At 37.5% G+C, this 17906-nt stretch overlaps 1 long non-coding RNA gene across 7 annotated transcripts in view; it reads right to left on the bottom strand.

Annotated features, from left to right (window-relative positions):
* Positions 1–7037: 7037 nt before the first annotated feature.
* LOC112675985 (uncharacterized) overlaps positions 7038–17906 on the bottom strand; it is a 175350-nt gene continuing 164481 nt past the window's right edge. For all 7 annotated transcript variants that reach the window (XR_007407316.1, XR_007407318.1, XR_007407319.1 and 4 more), the window contains one exon: positions 7038–9412. This is a non-coding gene — a long non-coding RNA (uncharacterized LOC112675985). The remainder of the gene's footprint in view (positions 9413–17906) is intronic.

Below are 17906 nucleotides of genomic sequence, written 5' to 3'. Positions count from 1 at the left end.
ATCTGCCTTTGGCTCAGGTCGTGATCCTGGGGTCCTGGGATCAAGTCCTGCAATAGGCTCCATGCAGGGAGCCTGCTTCTCCCTCTGCCTGTGTCTCTGCCTCTCTCTCGTTCTCTCATGAATAAATAAATAAAATATTTTAAAAAAAAGAATCTGAACAAATACAGCTCCAGATGCAGTCCTTCCTTAACTAAAAAAGATCATTTTTCTTCTTTGGCAGAACACACTTCGGTTTTTTACCCACATCAATCTCTTTTCTTTATCTTTTCTAATAGTACCCCAGTGTTGTCCATGCATCCTCCCCATTTCCTGAAATCCTGATCCTGTCCCAATCTGCATATAGCATTTTCCTGATACGATTACTGATCTTGATAGGAGCACATGACCCATGATGGGTCAATCATACCAAAGGGAAGAATGTATATTTCTTGCTACGGGAAAATGTTTCCTCACTCTTCTACTGGTTGTGAACAAGGAAGCATGGTACCCTGATTGCTACTGGTGATCATTCTGCAACCAAAAAACAAACAGCCCTAGAAGGTAATAGAGCAGAGAAATGGAAAGAACCAGAGTCCTGGGTCACCATGCTTAAAGTCAGCTTTGCCTCTGGGTTCCCAGTTATGTGAGATATTTCTCCTTATTGTTCAAGTCTGAAAGTGTCTAGGCTTTCTGTTACTTGTAGCCAGAGACATCCTAATCAGTACACATTCCCCCCAACACACACACCTTTTTACTAAAAGTATCTCCTTCTAAAGTATGTGCAGCCATTGGAACTAAAACTTCTTTACAGACTTCAAGACATTGTATAGAAAAATATTAATCAGTATCACTAGCCACTTTTGCCTCCTAACGAAAGCACCAAAATGTGAGACACACCTGCTCCCGCTTTCTTGCAGCCAGATATTGGAAAAGCATTCCACACAACCCTGAGAGTGTGAGATAAAGGGGGTGGCAGTGGCAGTGGCCCGCTTTCTATGGATCTATCTGTGGCCATAGACGCAAGTCAGAATCTCAGACAAAGTCTGTTATGTGCAACAAAAAGAGCATGGTTTTATGTAATATCTCCAAACATATTCCTGATTTAAGACTTAAGATTTAAGATTTAAGAGCAAAAAAGCTCTTTTGTGCTTGGCATTTCTAATCTGTGGGAATACTACTTGTGTCCCTACTAAAAATGGTTACAGTCTCAATATTTTCTTATCTGAGAACCAAAATACTAAAGATGTGTTACAGTAAATGTCTTTTATAAAGACATGAGTTGTAATTTTGTTCTCCATATCACAATTTTTAAGCTCTATTAGAGTGATTATGACCTTTCATTTGAACCGTTCTTGAGATTTTTAAAAGCCATATCCATATGATTAGATAGAAAAAGAATATTTTCAACACACTTTTAATAGGACATTAGGGTCCAATAAAACAAATGTTCTGTGGATATGAGAAAGTTCAAATTATTGGTGCCTTTTTCAAAAATTTTTATTAAGATTATATTGAATTTTAGCACTGAGTTGGAAGCTATTCCTATAGTACAAATGCAAAACCTCATCAATTTTGACTGCATGAGAATGCAAACTCTGTCCTTCCAAGTACCTTAATGAATAATTAATATCATGTTCAATGATCTGGCTGCAAGCACCAATCAGCTGGCCAAAATAAATTGGATTTGTATTGAAGAAATAGTTCCCCATGCTCATCACAAAGATTACTGTTTCTTTTAGGGAAAGCCTATAATAGTATAAAATGAAGCTCTGTTGGAAATACCTTGCTGCTATCTGCTTGAATAATCATTCCTTTTTTAAACTACACTGTCAAAGCACTAGCTGTTCCTAGAAATTAAAAGATGGTGGTATAGGTTGTTCCCAAGTCTGTTCCCCACCACCTACACACACACACACACACACACACACACACACACACGAAGAACTAACAACTATTCAAGAACAAGATACCACTGAGAGAATTTCCAAAACACAAGTGCGAGGCTAAAGCACTCCCCTGCACCAAAGAGGCCAGGACCGACTACATTAGAAGGGTAAGAGGAACATTTACACATTAACCACGTGATCCTCCCCCAAACCAGCACAGCACCATGTGGAGAGTCTCCTCTGGTCCTCTGGTTCCTCCAGTGGAAAAAAAGAACCTAGAAGGACAACAAGCTCCTTCCACCCCAGCACTGTGAATTACTTTGAGGTAACCCTTATTTTGATCTTGCACCACCACAGGGATTGCAGGGGAATTTGACTATGATGGAGAAGGAGGGAGGGACTTGCAACAACTAGCACACAGATCTTGACAGACCAAGTTTATATCTGGATCGTTCAACCAGCAGATTTCCTCATCTGTAGAACCAAGTCAGAGGAGCAATCTAACCAGGGAATTCAGTAGGGTACAGATCTGCCTGATTTGAATCCTCAAGAAGATTTGCTAGCCCTAGAGCCCAGCTTAACTGTGCCCAGGAAAGGGGCTGAATCACAACCACACCTGCTGTGGCAAATCTCCTGCCCCCATCTGACCAGAAAGGCTAGACAACTCCTGGAAGCTGTGCAGCCCAATGGTGTGTAAGCCAAGATGTGGGCATGCAGAGATGCTCACCTCCAAAGCAAAGCCAGTACGGGTCATGGTCTATTCCCATGCTATACACAGGCAGGGGGATTAATTCATAGCCAAGACTACAGGTAGCTCCCAGCCCTTCACAACCAGAAAGTCATTTTGGGAAATTGAGAGTAAAACAATCCTTCCCAGTCCTACCCAGACAAAGAACTGAATCATAGCCCTACATGCTATGGAGAGTGTCTTTTGGCCTTATCTGACCAGAAAGACATTCTGTGCCCCAGTGGTCCTTGAGCTAACAGGTGGGCAGGCAGGGCCAATACATTGCATAATAAAGCCAGCAGCCCTGTTTGGTCAAGAAATTGAGGTCTAAGTCACATTAAGAGACCGAAGAGTTTTACTGGCATTAGAGCTGCTTCTCCCACTGCATCCAGGCAGGGAACATACTTCACAGCCCCATTCATCACTGGATATAACCTTCAGCTTTGCTGGCCAGGGAACCTAACAAGAACACACAGGAAGTGGCTAAAATACCCATTCAACAGCTCCATATACAGTAGCACTTGAACAGAGAGCACAGCTCATAGCTTCCCCTGTTTGCAGAGCAAAACCTGTGGCCTCACATAATCGGATAATTCACACTCTGGCCTTATTCAGATCCCCAAACAATGAGCTATACAGGCCCTGAGTCTGTCCTGCTGCCCTGCCAGAGCAAGGAAGCTAATTCATAGCCCCATTTACTACTGAATATAGTACACAGTCCTGACCATCTAATAAGCCTGATTAGAGAATTCAGACAAATGCAAGCTTATCCTATACACTTGCTTGGGTAGGGAACCAACCCAGCAGTCCTATCTAACTATACTCAGACAGTGACACACTGCCCATCCCTGTCCTCAGGGCTCAAACAGTCACCTCACCCAAAAATAGACCATAATAGCAGGACTCACTTGCCCAAAATATTACCAGTAAGCACAACTGAAAAACCCAAAATGAGCTAACTAATGAACTGTCTCTGCCAAAGTAAACCTGTAAAGTCAGGAAAAGGAGCCCAGTTGTTCAACTGGCAGAGAAACCAACATAAAGAATTAAGGATCACAAAAAATCAGATAAATATGATACCACCAAAAGAAACTAGTAATACTCCAATAACTGACCTTAAGGAAATAGAGATGTATGAACTGTCAGACAAAGAATTTAGAATTCTCTTAAGGAAGTTTAGTGAACTACCAAAAAAACACAGACAACTAAATGAAATTGGAAAACAATGTATGAATAAAATGAGATGTTTAGCAAAGAACTTAGCAACCATCAAAAAAAAAAAAACCCAAAAATAGAAATCCTAGAGTTGAAAATACAATAAACTGAAAGGAAGAATTTAATAGAAAATTTCAAAAGTAGTCTTAACCATGAGGAAAAAAAAATCAGCAACCTAGAGGATAAGACTAGGAAATTATCCAGTCAGAGAAGCAAAAAGAAAAAGAATGAAAATGAGTAAACAAAGCCTATGGGAATTATGAGACAAAATGAAAAGAAACATTCTTTGCATTATGGGAATCCCAAAAGGAGAAGAAAAAAAGAAAGGGACAGAAGATATATTTAAAGCAATATTTGCTGAAAGCTTCCCAAACCCAGAGAGGGAAATGGACACCCATCCAAGAGGCCCAAAGCACCCCAAAGAGGTTGAACCTGAAAAGGGCTACACCAAGATACATTAAAATTAAATTGTCAAAAGTCAAGGTCAAAGAAGAATTTTAAGAGCAACAAAGGAAAAGAGAGAAGTTAAGGGAACCCCCATAGCCTATCAGTGAATTTTAGTGGTTGAGCATCTGCCTTTGGCTCAGATCATGATCCTGGGGAGCCTGCTTCTCCCTCTGCCTATGTCTCTACCTCTCTCTCTATGTCTCTCATGAATAAATAAATAAATCTTAAAAAAAAAAAAAAGGAAACTTTTCAGGCAAGTAGAGAATGAAATGCCATATTCAAAATATTGAAATTAAGTAACTGTTAACCAAGAATTAGATACCCAGTAATGCTGTCCTTCAAAAATGAAGGTGGGATAAAGATTTTGGTGAGCGAACAAAAGTTGCAGAAGTTTATTAACACCGGACTTGTCTTACAAGAAATGCAAAAGGAATTTTTTGAGAAGTAAAAGAACATTCATTAACATAAAAACATAAAAAGGTAATGTAAATATTACTGCTAATGGTAAACACATAGTCATAGCTAGATTCTTCTATATGGTAACAGCGGTATCTAATTCACTTTCAAGTATAGTTTAAAAGTTAAAAAAAAAAGTAAAAATAATCATAATTACAACAATCTGAAAGCTATGTTAGTTACACAATATGAAAAACATGTGAATTTTAACATCAATAACTTAAGGGGGGGGTAAAAGTGTAAAGTTTATAAATTCTATTGAAGTTATTTGTTTAAAATAGGGTATTATAAGTTTAAGATATTTTATGTAAGCTTCATGGTAACCACAAGGAAAAGGTCTGTGGCAATTATGCAAAAGAAAATGATAAAGAAGTGAAAGCCTACCGATACCAAAACACATCAAACACACAAAAAAAGTCATCAGAATAAGAAACAGGACAATAAATCTACAAAACAACAGAAAATAATTAGCAAAATATTAATTAATAGTAAGTCCTTGCCTATCAATAACTTTGATGTAAACATATTACATTCTATTACATTCTCCAGTTAAAAGACATAGAATAGATGAATAGATAAAAAGCAAGATCTAAAAATATGCTACCTACAAGCGACTCATTTTTTTCTAAGAGTTATTTATGTATTTATTTGAGAGAGAGAAAGCATGAGCAGAGGCAAGAGCAGAGGGAGAGAGAGTGAATCTCAAGCAGACTCTGCACTGATCACAGAGCCCAATGAAGGGCTCAATCTCCCTACCCTAAGATCAATATTAAAGCTCCTAAATACATAGGGACACCTAGGTGGCTCAGTTGGTTGAGCATCTGCCTTCGGCTCAGGGTATGGTCCAAGGGTCCTGGGGTAGAGTCCTGCATGGGGCTTCCTGTGAGGAGCCTGCTTCTCCCTTTGCCTCTGTCTCTGCCTGTGTGTGTGTGTGTGTGTGTGTGTGTGTGTGTGTGTGTGTCTCATGAATAAATAAATTTAAAAAAACACCTAAATAAACAAAGCAAAAACTAACAGAGCTAAATGGAGAAATAAACATTAACATAGTAAAATAGTTGGGGATTTTAACACCCCACTCAACAATGCTTGATTAAATGTTTGTTATGTCTTCTTGATGTATTAACCATTTATTATTTGGTTTATAATGCTGTTTAGATCTAGAGAATCAATAAGGAAACAGATTTGAACAATGCTATATACCAAATGGACCTAACAGACATATACAGAACAATCTGTCCAAAAAACATTCATCTCTCAAGTGCATATGGAACATTTTCTACGATTGACTATATATTAGGCCACAAAACAAGTCTTGGTAAATTCAAGAACTTTGAAATCATACCAAGTATCTTCCCCAACCACAATGACATGAAACTAGAAATCAATGACAAGAGGAAAATTGGAAAATTCATAAACACATGTAAATTAACACTATCCTAAATAACTAATGGATCAAAAAAAATAAAAGAGAAATAAAAGTTTCTTGAGACAAATTAAAATGGAAACACAACATACTGGAACATGTGGGATGCAGCAAAAACAGTCCTAAGTGGGAAGTTCATAATAATAAAAATGTACATTAAGAAACAAAACAGATGCCAAAAGAAAAAAAAAAAAAGAAACAAAACAAATGCCATATAAAGAATCTAACTCCAAGCCTTAAGAAACTAGAAAAAGAAGAACAAACTGAGTCCAAAGTTAGCCAATGACATGAAATAATAACTATTAGAGCCAAAATAAAGAACAGAAAAGATTAACCAAACTAAGAATTTGTTCTTTAAAAAGACAAACAAAATTGACAAACCCTCAGCTAGAATAATCAAGGAAAAAAAGAAAAAGGACCAACACAATTATACATTTTTAAAAAGGAGATATTACAATGGATACCACAGAAATTCGAATAATCATAAGGAGCAACTATATGCCAAGAAACTGGACAATCTAGAAGAAATAGAAAATCTCTTAGAAACTTACAATTTATGAAGACTGAATCAGGAAAAAATAGAAAATCTAAATAGATCAATTATTTGTAAGAAGATTTAATCAATAATCAAAAATCTTCCAATGAAGAAAAGTCCAGGACCAGATGGCTTCACTGGTGAACTTAACCAGACATTTAAAGAAGAATTAACAGCAATCTTTCTCAAAATCTTCCAAAAATTGAAGAGGAGGAAGTATTCCCAGACTCATTTTATAAGGCCAGCATGATCGGGATACTAAAACCAGAAAAGGATGCTACTAAAAGGAAAACTACTTTAGTAATAGAGATACAAAAATTCTGAACAAAATACTGGCAAACCAAAGTTAGCAGCACATTAAAAGCAATATTCACCATGATCAAGTGGGTTTATTGCTAGGATGCAGGGATGATTTAACATACACAAATCAATCAATATGATTCATCACATTCATAGAATGGAAGAAAAAAATTATATAATCTCAATAGACACAGAAAAAGCATTTGACAAAATTCAACATCTATTCAAGATAAAAACTCTTAACAAATTAGGCATAGAAGGAACATATCTCAATATAATAAAAGCCATATGACAAGTCACAGGTATCAAATCATACATGTGATAAGGGCTTAACATCCAAAATATATAAAGAACTCATACAATTCAATAACAAAGCCAAAGACAAATAACCCAATTAAAAATGGGCAAAGGACCTGAACAGAGATTTCTTCAAATAAAATATATGAAAGGTCAACAGGTACATGAAAATGTGCTCAACACCACGAGTCATTAGATAAATGCAAATTAAAACAACAATAAGATATTATCACCTATGCCTTTCAAAATGACCATCACCTACAAGAAAAAAATAGCACATGTTGGCATGGATATGGAGAAAAGGAGCCCTTGTGCATTGTTGGGATTGTAGATTGGTAGAGTCACTGTGGAAAACTATGGAGGATCCTTAAAAAATTAAAAATAGGACTACCACATGATCCAGCAGTTCCATTTCTTGGACTATATCCAAAGTAAATGAAAACACTAATTCAAAAATATATCTGCATCCCTATGTCCATAGCAGCATTATCTACAATAGCCAAGACATGGTAACAATCTCAGTGTCCATCAATAGATAAATGGATAAAGAAGTTGTGAAATATAAAAATATATGGATATATAAACATACATATAATATGCATATATGCATACACTTACATAAAATGGAATATTATTCATCCGTTTAAAAAAAAAAACAAAACAAGAAAATCTTATCATTTGCAACAACATGGATGGACCCTGAAGGCATTATGCTAAGTGAAATAAGTCAGATAGAGAAAGATAAACACCATATGATCTCACTTCTATGTGGAATCTGAGGAAAAAAAAAACCAAGACTTAGAAAAAGAGACCAGATGTGTGCTTGCCAGGGGGAAATTGGAAGAATTTATAAACAAACTTCTGGTTATAAGACAAATAAGTAGTAGGGATGTAATGTGCAACATGATAACAATAACTAACACTGTAAGATACATAGGAAAGTTGTTGAGATAGTAAATTACCAGGTGTGTATGAATTGTTGAATCACTATATAGTGTACCCGTAATGAATAAAACATTATATGTTTAAAAAAAAAAACAGAAAAATCAGAAGAAAACAGAAATGCCATTTCATTGAATCATCCATCTGGTTTTTGAATCCTCACTGCAGAAAAATATCACGTAGACATTTTTGTCAGAAACATACTTGGATCCCAGGGCCTGTCTTCTTCTTTTGGAAATAGGGTAATACTTGGTGATAATAAAAATGAAGCCATTGAATAAGCAAAGCAATTTGAAAGTGGAAGAGAGGAGGTTTGGGTTTATATACATATAGGTATGTCAACAGAGGTAAGAATAACTCATTTTGAGCTAAATATAGTTTTAAAGTCTAGCTAATGGTAAATTATAGGTGCAAAATGCTCCTGAAGCAAATATATCCTACTATATCCATAGTGTTAATGAAACAATTCACACAATTAACTAAATAATGATGCTAAACTAATAATTTTTAATTCAAACATTGTTATAAATGCATCATAAATATTATCAAATTATCATAGTTTAAAAAGAAAGGCAGCAATTAATTATGAAGCAATGCATCTGGAACTTTTCTGAGAGTTCCTAATCTCTATCTGTAAATATACAAAAATAGTTTTGCCATGCTGGCAATTGCTAAACACCATTTGTTAAATTACTCCTCCTCTGTAAGCTGGTAAGTGCACATATTTTCATTTATGAACAACATTTTATAAGTCTTCATTCAGATACCTTCAATGGCTAACAAAACCAAAATCCAAGGGAATCGTGCCTTCTGAGTAGATGCCATTTAAAGAAGGGAGTTGAATTTTGGATCCGGTTTTGACTCATCAAGAAGACTTTTTTTGACCAGCAGTGGGCCACAAAATATAATTTAATCACCATCGTAAAGAGACCATCTATTCACTAGTGATCTTAAACTTAAAACTTAGAACTCTCCCAAGATGAAAGGACATGCTGTCTTCCGTTCACTTCTTTCTCTTCACAAGTCTTAGTTAGCTGTCACTGCCTCGGGCTGAACAAAACGACTCTAAACCTCTTCCACATGGCAGCCTTTTAATTAAAGATGGTGGTTTTTTCCCTGAGTCTTTTCTCCTTTAAGCATGATTTAGGATCCCATCACATCCTGGTCACTCTGCTGAATGCAAGTCTTGTGCTGAGTCTAAATAGCTGAAAAAGAGAAGAGAGAGGAGAAAATACTTGACAGAGAAAATGGTATATAAACAAGAAGTCAAGAAGAAAAAAAGTACCTAGTAAGTTCAGAGAAGAGTTGAGTCAGGGGTGAGAGAGGCACTGAGTAGGCTAGCCTGCCAGGAGTGCAAGGTCACTGAGAGTAGTAGAGGAGACAGTGCTGGCAAGCTAGCCTGGAGCCAGACTGTGTGTTGCCTGGCTGAAGAGTTTGGACTTTACATTCGGTATTTGGGGAGAAGCCAGGAAAGCTTTCGAGCACAGGAATAAAATGTTCGAAGTAGTATTTTAAGAACATTAAATCTGACAGCAGCATAAGGCTAGCCAAGAGGCAAGACATTTAGTTGGAAGACAACAAAGTATTAGTGATTACAGACTTGGGCTCTGGAGCCCAACTGTCTGATATGGAATTCCTGCTCTGGTGCTTTCTGTGTGAATGTAGTAGGCAAGTTTCTCAACCACCCTAAGCCTATTTCCACATCTATAAAGTAGGCATAGAAATATTACCTACTGCAGAGATTGGTTGTGAGCATTAAATGAATTAATATATGGAAAGCACTTGATATGTGATACATACTAAGTACTTAAAAATGTAAGCTTGTTTTACTATCGCATTTATTATCATTATAAGGCAACACTAAGTGAAACATAAGATCTTGCACTGGAGTTATGGTAAAGGGAATAGAAAGGAGGGGGTATATTTGAGATTTGTTGCAAATGAAATTTCTCACCCTCCTCCATAACCTTCCTTTGTCTTTCCTCTCATTGTTGGTCAACGACATGGGTTTCGGTGCAAATATATGTGACAGCATAAAGTCATGAAAAAAAACCTTGTTTAGTAGACAGGGAATGAATTCATTTTCTGTCAATAAGTCCAAACTGCCTCACTAATTTTAGACAAGTTAGAGAAAGGGTTATATCTACACAGACTGTAGCCCTAAACTCTTGTCTCATATACTAACTCCAGGATCTTTTAATCACTTCTGCCCGCTGTTCTCAGATTCTAGTCTTTCCTGATCCAGGAGGGGAAATACTGAACTTATCAACCCAAATGTGATATTTTTTCTGGTGCTCTTTCGATTAAAACGTAAGAGTTCTAGGTTCTAAACTTACTGCATTCTGAGTTCTAAAACCTCACCATCAGAGGGAGGTAAGATGGTGGAGGAGTAGGATGACCCCTAGCCTGCCTCCTCACTCAAACACAGCTGGATAAATATCAAATCATTCTGAGAACCCAAGAAATCAGTCAGAAGTCTTAGAGAACAAAGCTGCATGTCCTCAAATCAGAAGAGTGACCCATGGAAGGTAGGAACTATGGACGGTTGGTGGGCGCTCCCTAGGTGAGGGAACCCTGTCTGCAGAGGGAGTAGCAAGAGAGGAGGAGAGAGAGAAAACCCATAGGGGAAAAAATAAAGAGTGAAAATACACACAAGAAAACTACTGCTCAAAACCGTTGATGGAAGAAAAGGAGAAGAGTACAATACCACCAGTTTTCTATAAATACAGTAGAGATTCTAAGGTATCAGAGGTTTGGGACATAGCCCTGTTAATGCCTGAGGAACTGAGGGGTGCTCAAGGGGGAGAGCAGGGCTGAGCCCCAGCAGTGGGCAGCCTAAGGATCCCAAGGGTCACAGAGAGAAGTGGTGTGTTTCAGAGAGGTGCTATAGCCTCTCTTAAGGCAAAAGACCCTATTGGAGCCATTGAGCCGCCACCCACCAATATAGGAACAAAGACACCCACTGAGGGCTACAAATCCCAGTGCCATCTGTATGTTGCAATTTACCATAAACTCCAAACTGCTGCATGGTGGTGCCACTATCTTCTGGGACATGCAGGCACTGGCCACAGCTTGAGGCATTTGGGAGAGGTGATAGGCCTTTCTGGTGGGCAAAGGACCCTGAGGGCCCATTGAGCTGTCCCACCCACCAGTATGGAACGAAGACACTGGCTGAGGGCTACATAACCTGGCCCCAGCTGTGTGCTGCAATTCACCATAAACTCTGAACTGCTAAAAGGTTGCACCACTGTCTTCTGCTACTAGCCAGCACTGGCCACAATGTAGGGAAACTCTCTCTACCCCCACCAGGAGGATCAGGGTGGGTCTAAACCTCAGGGGTCTCTGAAATGTGGGGTTTTGAAACACAGCCATGCCTGAGATAAAACATAGGAGTGCTGTACCATTTGGCAGGTAAACAGCTCTAACACAGACAGAGTAAGGTAGAAATCTGACAGAAACCAGGGATACAGGGGGCCTCACTAAAAAGAGGTGACATGCATTGAGAAAACCAGGCAAGACCATTTTCTCCCCACACCCACCAGCTTGATCCACCTCAGTGAGCTAAATAGCACCACCAAAAGCAGAATAAAGGGCTACACCAAGCTTCCCCCTCCCCTGCCCTCCACTAGGGCACACCTCCACCACTAGGGCAATTCCACCTGAGAATCAGAGCAGCAGATCCTTCCCCAGGAAGACCAGCACAAACTCCTCACCCATACCAAGTCCACTGATTATAGAAAGCCAGAAGGCTTCAGCTTTAAGGGAAACAGGATCTAGCATTTGGGGGCTTTTTGGTTTGTTGGTTTGATTGTTATTTGTTTCTGGTTTTGTTTTTTTGGTTTTGTTTTGTTTTTTTTTTTTTTTTTGGTCTGGTTTTATTTATGTGTTTTTTGGACATAGAGCAATTAGTTATTTATACTATTTTATTTTTAATTTTTCTTTTTTCTCTTTTCCTTTTCCTTTTCTTTTTTCTAACAAGCTTCTTGTAATAAGTAGACCATAACACACCTAGGATCTAGCTTCCTTTATGTATTTTATTTTTTAATTTTTTTCCATTTTTTATTATTTTTTTTTCTTTTTCCCCTCCAAAATGACAAAAGAGAGGAATTCACCCCAAAAGAAAAAAAACAGGAAGAAATGATAGCCAGAGATTTAATCAATGTGGATATAAGTAAGATTTCTGAACTAAATTTAAAATAACAATTATAAGGATACTAGCTGGGCTTGAAAGAAGCTTAAAAGACACTAGAGAATCCCTTACTACAGAGAATAAAGAACTAAAACTTAGGCCAAAATTAAATATGCTATAACTGAGATACAAATCCAAATGGAGACCATAAAAATGAGGATGGATGAAGCAGAGGAACAAATCAGTGATACAGAAGATAAAATTATAGAAAATAACAAAGCTGAAAAGAAGAGGTCATGGATCATGAAGATAGACTTAGGGAACTCAGACTTATTAAAATGAAATAATATTTATATGATAGGAGACCCAGAAGGAGAGAGAAAAAGAGAACTAAAGAAACTCGACAAGCCAGAAGAGAGTAGTAGGATATATTCAATGTGCTAAATGGGGAAAATATGCAGCCAAGAATTCCTTATCCAGGAGACTGTCATTTAGAATATTAGAAAAAATAAGGAGTTTCCCAGACAAACAAGAACTACTAAGTGACTACTAAACAAGCCCTACAAGAAATACGGAGACTCTTTGAGTGGAAATAAAAGACCAGGGCAGCCTGGGTGGCTCAGTGGCTTAGCACCACCTTCGGCCCAGAGCATGATCCTAGAGACCCAGGATTGGGTCCCAAGTCAGGTTTCTTGCATGGAGTCTGCTTCTCCCTCTGCCTGTGTCTCTGCCTCTCTCTCTCTGTGCCTCTCATGAATAAATAAATAAAATCTTAAAAAAAAAAAAAAGAAATAAAAGACCAAAATCAACAAAGACCAGAAAGGATCAGAAACAGCATCACCATCTACAGATAATACAATGATACTAAATTCATATCTTTCAATAATCACTCCAAATGTAAACAGACTAACTCTTCCAATCAAAAGATTTGGGATACAGAATGGGTTAAACAACAACAACAACAGCAACAATATCCAACTATATACTGCCTATAAGAGACTCATTTTAGACCTAAAGACACTTGCAGAATGAATGTGAGGGGATGGAGAAACATTTATCCTGCAAAAGGACGTCAAAAGAAAGCCAGAGTAACCATCCTTATATCAGATAAAATAGATTTTAAAACAAAGACTGTAGCAAATGATGAAGAAGGGCATTATATCATTATTAAGGGGTCTACCCATCAAGAAGATCTAACAACTGTAAATATTTATGCCCCCAAATTGGGAGCAGCCAAATATATAAATTAATAATAAACATAAAGAAACTCACTGTCAATAATACAATCATAGTAGGGGACTTTAACACCTCACTTACAGCAATGGACATATTATCCAAGCAGAAAATCAATAAGGAAAAAATGGCATTGAATTACACACGGAACCAGATGGATTTAACGGACATATTCAGAAAATTTCATCCTAAAGCACAAGAGTACACATTTTTTTCAAGTGCACATGGAACATTCTCCAGAGATCACATAGTGTGTCACAAATCAGGCCTCAACAAGTGCAAAAAGTTGAGATCATACTATGCATTTTTTTCAGACTACAATACTATGAAACTTGATGCCAATCACAAGAAAAAATTTGAAAAGCCCTCAGATAAAAGAAGAAATTTAAAAATACATGGAAACAAATGACAATGAAAACATGACAGACCAAAACCTTTGGAATGCAGTAAAAGCAGACTGAAAAGGGAAGTATATTGCAATATAGGTCAACCTCAAGAAGCAAGAAAAACTCAAATATGCAACCTAACTTTACATCTAAAGGAGTCCGAAAAGGAACAGCAAATAAAGCCTAAGGTCCTCAGAAGGAGAGAAATAATAAAGATTACAGCAGAAATAAATGGCATGGAAACAAACAATAAAACAGAACAACAAAACTAAGAGCTGGTTCTTTGAAAGAATTAATGAAATTGATAAACCCCTAGCGCTCTTATCAAAAAGAAAAGAGAAAGGACCCAAACAGATAAAATCACGAATGAAAGAGATCATAACTAATACCACAGAACTGCAAACAATCATGATGGAATATTATGAAAAATTATATGCCAACAAACTGGGCAATCTGGAGGAAATGGACAAATTCTTAGAAATGGACAAATTCCTAGAAACTTGCAGACTACCAAAACTGAAACAGGAAGAAAGAGAAAATTTGAACAGACCCATAACAATAAAGAGATTGAGTCAGTCATCAAAAATCTCCCAACAAACAAAAGTCCTGGGCTGGATGGCTTCCCAGAGAAATGCTACCAGACATTTAAAGAAGACTTAATCCCTATTCTTCTCAAACTGTTCCCAAAAATAGAAATGGAGGAAAACTTCCCAACTTATTCTATGAAGCCAGCATTACCTTGATTCCAAAACCAAAGACCCTACGAAAAAGGAGAATTAAAGGCCCATATTCCTGATGAACATGGATGCAAAATTCTCAATAAAATATTAGCATATCAAATTCAACAGTACATTAAAAGATTTATTCACCACGATCAAGTGGGATTTATTCCTGGGCTGCAGGGGTGGTTCAACATTTGCAAATCAATCAACATGATACATCACATTAATAAAAGAAAGGATAAGAACTAGATGATCCTGTCAGTAGATGCAGGAAAAGCATTTGACAAAATACAGCATCCTTTCTTGATTAAAAACCCTCAACAGGGAATCCCTGGGTGGCTCAGTGGTTTAGCGCTGCCTTCAGCCCAGGGCGTGATCCTGGAGTCCTGGGATTGAGTCCCACATCGGGCTCCCTGCATGGATCCTGCTTCTCCCTCTGCCTGTGTCTCTGCCTCTGTGTGTGTGTGTGTGTGTGTCTTTTATAAATAAATAAATAAATAAATAAATAAATAAATAAATAAATAAATACATACTTAAAAAAAAAAAAACTCTCAACAAAGTAAGGATACATGGAACATACCTCAACATCATAAAGGCCATATACAATAGACCCACAGCTAATATCACCCTCAATGGGAAAGACTGAGAGCCTCTCCCCTACAGTCAGGAACACGACAGGGACGTCCACTTTCACCACTGTTATTTAACACAGTATTGGAAGTCTTAGTCTCAGTAATCAAACAACAAAAAGAAACAAGAGGCATCCAAATTGGCCAGGAAAAAGTCAAACTCTCACTATTTGCAGACAACATGAAACTCTATGTAGAAAATCCAAAAGACTACCAAAAAATTGCTAAAATTAATACATGAATTAATACATGAATTCAGCAAAATTGTAGAATATGAAATCAATGTGCAGAAATCTGCACACCAATAAAGAAGCAGCAGAAAAAGAAATCAGGGAATGATCCCATTTGCAGCTGCACCAACAACAGTTAGGTACCTAGGAATAAACCTACCTAAAGAGCTAAAGGATCTGTACGCTAAAACTATAGAACACTTATTAAAGAAATTAAAGAAGACACAAAGAGCTAGAAATGCATTGTATGCACATGGAATGGAAAAACAAACATAATTAAAATGTCTATACTACCCAAGGCAACCTACACATTTAATGCAATCCTATCAAAATAACATCATTATTTTTCAGAGCTATAACAAACAATTCTAAAATCTGCATGGATTCACAAAAGACCCCAAATAGCAAAAGCAATCCTAAGAAAGAAAAACAAAACTGGAGGCATCATGATTCTGATTTCAAGCTATATTACAAACCTGTAGTCATCAAGACTGTATGGTACCGACACAAAAATAGACACAAACATCAATGGAACAAAAGAGAGAACCCAGAATTGGACCCACAACTATATGGTCAATTTACCTTCAACAAAGCAGAAAAGAATATCCAATGGAAAAAAGACAGTCTCTTCAACAAATGGTGCTGCAAAAACAGGGTAGCAGCATGCAAAAGAATGAAACTAGACCACTTTTTTTGTTTTGTTGTTGTTTGTTTACTGGACCACTTTCTTACACCACACATAAAACTAAATTCAGAATGGATAAAAGACCTAAATGTGAGACAGGAATCCATCAAAATCCTAGAGGAGAACATAGGCAATAACCTCTTCAACATCAGCCATAGCAACTTCCTACTAGACACACCACTGGAGGTAAGGGAAACAAAAGCAAAAATGAGCTACTGGGACTTCATCAACATAAAAAGCTTCTGCACAACAAAGGAAATAATCCCCAAAACTAAAAGGCAGCCTACAGAATGGGAGAAGATACTTGCAAATGATATATCACATAAAGTCTCCACACATCCCATTCACTCTACTCTGCACCCTGTTCAGACACTTTTTATATTTATATAAACACAACCCATATGTTCATCATACACCATGGACTTTACAGTGTGCCCTTATGAGTAAGCATGAAGTAAGAACTAATAGATGCTTTTTGGCAGTGAAAAAAGCCAATGCAAGACTTGCAACTACCCATCTTTTCTTCCTTGCTGCTTGCAGGTCAAGCTTTTACCAATACCCAACAATAGAGCTTCTACAAATAAGGATCTAAAAGCTTAGAACAGGTCAATGGTGTCAAAACTTGCCTTAAAAGAGGGGTTAGATAAGTTGATCTTTAGAGGTGACTTCAATTGCTAAGATGTAGATTCTCTATCTATGGTTTTACAGACCATTTCTGAAGTTTTTAATATCTGGTGGTATTACAGAAAGACCACATTGTCTAGGTGAAGTTTGGAAGCCCTACCCTGTACTTTGCCACATTCACCCTGCTATGACATGGGGCTTGGAGCTAAACTGAGGCTCATCAGTAAAATAAGGATAGTAATAGAATCTAATCCATACAGATGTTCTCAGTGCAGGTGCATATCAAGGGCTTAGCACAGTGCCTGGCTTATAGAAAGTGCTCAAAAAATGTTGGCCATTACTTGATTAACAGGAGATGGGTGAGTTTCTCCCCAACTTGATCTCAGTGAGTATTCACTGCAACAAACTAGCTGCCACATCAGATTATTCCAGGAGAACAGCAGCAGCCCTTCCTTTTAGGTGACAGAGACACAAAATGCCCTTTAATAACTGCAGGTCCCACTCGGATGAAGTTAATTGAGTATTCTCACTTAAAAAAAAAAAAGTATTTATACTCTAGTAGTTTATGTGCTCTAAGGTTCTAAAAGCAAAGACAGAAAACAGTGAAGATAAGAGTTAAATTAAAGATTTTCTGCCACAGACCTCCAAATCTGCAAGAACAGGGGCTCCTCTAACATGCCAGGTCACTCCAGGACAAGGGCTGGTGGTGATGGGAAACTTAAATCAATGAGCGACATCACTGTCAAGCTGCTACTTGGTATTTTTAAATAAATTCCATTAGAGAAATCTCCACGTTTGGGAAAAGAGCAAATGTCAGTACTTTCTACCAAATTAGAAAGGAGAAAAGAAGAATGACCCTGAAAATGATAGATAAGTCAGCTTAATGTCACAAACCCTGGGTGACACTGGAGCAGATCATCAAATGATCGATTTATAATCACTCAGAAAATTAAGCGCTAACAAGTGCAATCGAATAGCTTAGGGAGCTACAAATTATACCACATTAATTTTACACAAGGGCAGTTTATCTAAACAAGGGCAGCAGGGATGGGAGAGCCAGA

This window comes from Canis lupus, chromosome 30, assembly GCF_003254725.2.
Source record: "Canis lupus dingo isolate Sandy chromosome 30, ASM325472v2, whole genome shotgun sequence".
NCBI classification, from domain to species: Eukaryota; Metazoa; Chordata; class Mammalia; order Carnivora; family Canidae; genus Canis; species Canis lupus.
This window is presented reverse-complemented; position numbering and strand designations above follow the sequence as displayed.